The 4,084-nt window shown below is 42.4% G+C and overlaps 1 pseudogene; it reads right to left on the bottom strand.

The window, feature by feature from the left end:
* Positions 1–239: 239 nt before the first annotated feature.
* On the bottom strand, positions 240–1,503 carry LOC116624927 (annotated as a pseudogene).
* Between the last annotated feature and the right edge of the window lie 2,581 nt (positions 1,504–4,084).

The following is a 4,084-nucleotide window of genomic DNA, read 5'->3' as shown; positions in this document are numbered from 1 at the left end:
TGTTACTAGAAAATTCCTAAAGAAAATTTAAATATAAGTCTGTGGCTTTACTGAATCAAGTCCCCCAGTTAATATTTAGAAAACACCCTCTGTTTGGGCTAGTAACATTGTTGATGGGATGGTACCTATCATAGAGGGATAGCCAAACAAAGTCTGTGTCTCAAAACCAGTGTTAAATCAATCTCAGGGTTGAGAGGGAGAAAAACGGGAGTCTAAAATCACAAGAAGTGCAGACATATCTAGGACCCTGGTCCTTCTGGATCCATGCTTCCTTCAGGATCTTCACCATTATAAATGTTCTCTGCCATTTGCCACACTTGCATGATATTGTCTTCTGATACAGAACAAATCACCCAAGGTTCATTGGGATTCCAGGAGAAATCAGGTATCTTGGCAGTGTGACCACCATGAATAAACAACAGTTCCAGTGGCCCATCTTCTGCATCTTCCGGGGATTGTTCCTCTCCAATTTTACTTAAATCCCAGACATTGTCTGCAATCAGTACCACTGGAAGCCAAAATAGTCTCATTGTGAGGCAACTACTGAACCTGGAATATTTCATCCTTACGTGATTCAAAGGAATGCAACTTAAGTTTCAGACTTCTCAGATCCCACAAGGCAACAGTCTTGTCGGCTGATCCTGTGGCCAGAATGAACTCACTATAAGGATTGAAATATATGCAGTTCACTTCAGCAGTGTGAGCATCAACTGAGTGGCTTGGTTTGGAAGTATTGTTTGAATGAGTATCCCAGATCATAAGTTTCTGATCATCAGCAACTGACCCAAACAGAGACTCATGGAGCAGATGCCAGGAAACATCTTCTACTACCGCTGTATGTCCTGTAAAGATGGTCTTCGCATCCACCACTTCTCCTTCCTTTGGAACAGCACTGATGTCCCAGAGGCAGATGGTATGGTCATCTGAAGCACTAAGTAAGTGCCCACTGAGATTTGGGTTCCAAGAAAGTCCATAGCCTTCCTTCTAATGTCCACACAGATGCAAGTCTGGGTTGCACTCTCCAGAAGGATCTGGTTTGGAAGGATGTTTTGTATAGTCAAAAACAAGAACATCACTGGATGGAGTCTTTGTTGCAATGATGCAAGCGTTCTGGGGCATATAACGTGCCCGGTTTACTTCTTCATGGTTGATCCTGATTTCTATTTCAATTTTTCCACTAACTGAGCCAAAACCTCCAAATTCTCCTTTCTCACTGTCGTAGTGTGAAACATCAAACTGAGCATCATCATTAGGGAGCTGCACACTGGCTATCACAAGATGGTTTTGTTCATCTAACGTGTATATTCCCAGGACAAGTCGGTGAATGCTGAAGTCTTTCTCTTCCGGTCTGGTTACATCTGGAAGCCACTGTGCAGTTAGGCTAGGCCACTCCAGAGCATGGGTCATCACCAAAACATAAAGAAAAGGGGTGTTCTTTTTCCATATTTTGTACTCTTCGATGATCACACGTTCTGCGTCATCAAAGGCTTCCTTGTTGGCCATGGCGGGCAGGCAAGCCGGGGGGATCCCGGGGTCAAGCGTTGCGGGAGGGGCAGGGAGGCTACCGGCACTCGCTTTGCATGCACGGCCTCTATTTTTCCTGCTGCCTAATTTTTATCATTTCTTGTCTGGTATAAGCTTGCTCTTCAGTGAATCTGATTGGTTATATATTCTCATTTGTTGTAATTTTGTCTGTTTTTTATGGGCCTAGTTTCTAGTTATAGTTACCAGGGTCAAAGTGTTAAAATAATCCTTGTCCTGGGGTGTGGATTGGTACCCTTAGAAACAAGGGGGTCTGGGTTTCTTCCTACTCTGGAGATGACTTTTTGTGCAGGCACTTTTCCTTTCTGCCTGTCAGCATCCGTGTTACTTCATGCTCCTAATAAGGGTATATAGTTATATAGAATATAACTCACTGGGTTGGGTGATCAGGCTAACATCTGGAGATTCCTTAATTTTAAGTTTTGTCTGGACTAAGTCTTCAGTAGGTCTCCAGAGATCCTCAGAAATGAATATATAATCAATTCTACCCCTAAACCACCTCTTAGGTAATTTTGGTAAGGTTAGTTAATGAGTCATATTAATTACCATCCTTCTGTTGTTCACAACTGTGTTTTAAATGTTTTATTGTAAAACCTTGATGTTGCGGTGCAGATAGTTTATGTGTGGGCCATGCAGGTCAGGGTAGCCAGGCACTTATTACAGGGAACATTCCAGTAGAAGCCTGGTGATGGGAGCAGTACAAGTCATCTGTCTACTTCCAAGCCCTAATCTACACAAATGTGCATATTCACACTGAGGAAGCACTGGAGAAAACTGGACTGCCTTGCCAGGCAGATTGGCTGCTGTAGCCTCTAGTAAGAGACATCTGGGAGCTTTCATTGCTGAACTCCAGACTTCATCAGAAAGCCAGCCAAATGTAGACTGATGTCACTAGTTTAAAGCTGATGCCTCAGAAATATTGTCAGAGGTTGACTTTCACTGCCCAAGAGGTGATACAGATGGTTGGGGCCAGCTGATGTTCCCCAGGCCTTGGGGGCTCTGGCTTCCCAAGGCTGGCTGACAGGTACATACTATGCATGCATGGCCTGTGTAGGTCATGGTAGCTAGGGACCTGGAAGAGGCCAAATGTCAGGAGGGTCCAGGTGTCAAGAGCAGGCTCTTGGGGATCTATGACATATGCTTAAATCTAAGCCCTAATCTACACAAACATGCATATTCTTCCTAAAGGCAAATCTGGAGGAATCTGAACTGCCTTGCCAGGGCACTGCTGAGCAGGCTGGTCAGGGTACCTTTCATTAAGAGAAACCTGACAGCATTGATTACTGGTTTTGGGGAGGAAAATTTTTTTCTCTACCCTTCAATATTCTTCTAACTGGTCTTTCTCTACCCTTCAATATTCTTCTAACTGGTCTAAGAATTAAATTGACATGAGACAGATTAACAAGGAGGAAAAAACCTGAAGTTTTATTATGTGTATACAGAGGACCAATAATGAAATTGAGACTCAAAAAAATGACCAAGTCATGCAACTTTTTAATGTTTTATACAAAGAAACATAAAATCTGTTAGTAATTGGCAGGACAAATAAAACTTACGTTCTGGAGCTTAATTAGTAAAGAATTCTAAATAGCATTTGGGTTGAGGTAATAGATTAGTAAAAGTAACAAGGTTTGATTATACAGCCTTCTTGACTCTGAATTCCTTAGCTCTGATGATTAGGATGTCTCTACCTGGTATAGGGAGGGTACCTCTCACATGGGAGACTTATTTCTTGCTGTCTAGAGATAAAGGAGTATCAGAGTGTTCTTCATACAGTAGCCATCTCTTAGTAACTTTAATTCAAAATAATCAGTGTGCCAAAGTGGCATATTTTGGGGGGCAGTCTGCCTTTAGCCCCTATGGTTCCCTCCTCTGAAACCTCCCTGGGAGTTTTGCATACCAAAATTGGTTCTTTTTTTTTTTATGTTATGTTAATCACCATACATTACATCATTAGTTTTAGATATAGTGTTCCATGATTCATTGTTTGTGCATAACACCCAGTGCTCCATGCAGAACGTGTCCTCTTTAATATCCATCACCGGGCTAACCCATCCCCCCACCCCCTCCCATCTAGAATGCTCAGTTTGTTTTTCAGAGTCCATCGTCTCTCATGGTTCATCTCCCCCTCTGATTTCCCCCCCCCTTCATTTTTCCCTTCCTGCTATCTTCTTCTTCTTCTTCTTCTTCTTTTTTAACATATAATGTATTATTTGTTTCAGAGGTACAGGTCTGTGATTCAACAGTCTTGCACAATTCACAGCACTCACCATAACACATACCCTCCCCAATGTCTATCACCCAGCCACCCCATCCCTCCCACCACCCACCACTCTAGCAACCCTCAGTTTGTTTCCTGAGATTAAGAATTCCTCATATCAGTGAGGTCATATGATACATGTATTTCTCTGATTGACTTATTTTGCTCAGCATAACACTCTCCAGTTCCATCCATGTTGTTGCAAATGGCAAGATTTCATTCCTTTTGACATTGTGTATATTTACCACATCTTCTTTATCCATTCATCTGTTGATGGACATC

This window comes from Phoca vitulina, unplaced genomic scaffold (genome assembly GCF_004348235.1).
Source record: "Phoca vitulina isolate PV1807 unplaced genomic scaffold, GSC_HSeal_1.0 scaffold71, whole genome shotgun sequence".
In the NCBI taxonomy this organism is placed as follows: domain Eukaryota; kingdom Metazoa; phylum Chordata; class Mammalia; order Carnivora; family Phocidae; genus Phoca; species Phoca vitulina.
Note: the sequence above shows the minus strand (reverse complement) of the source record. Positions and strands in the feature narration are given on the sequence as shown.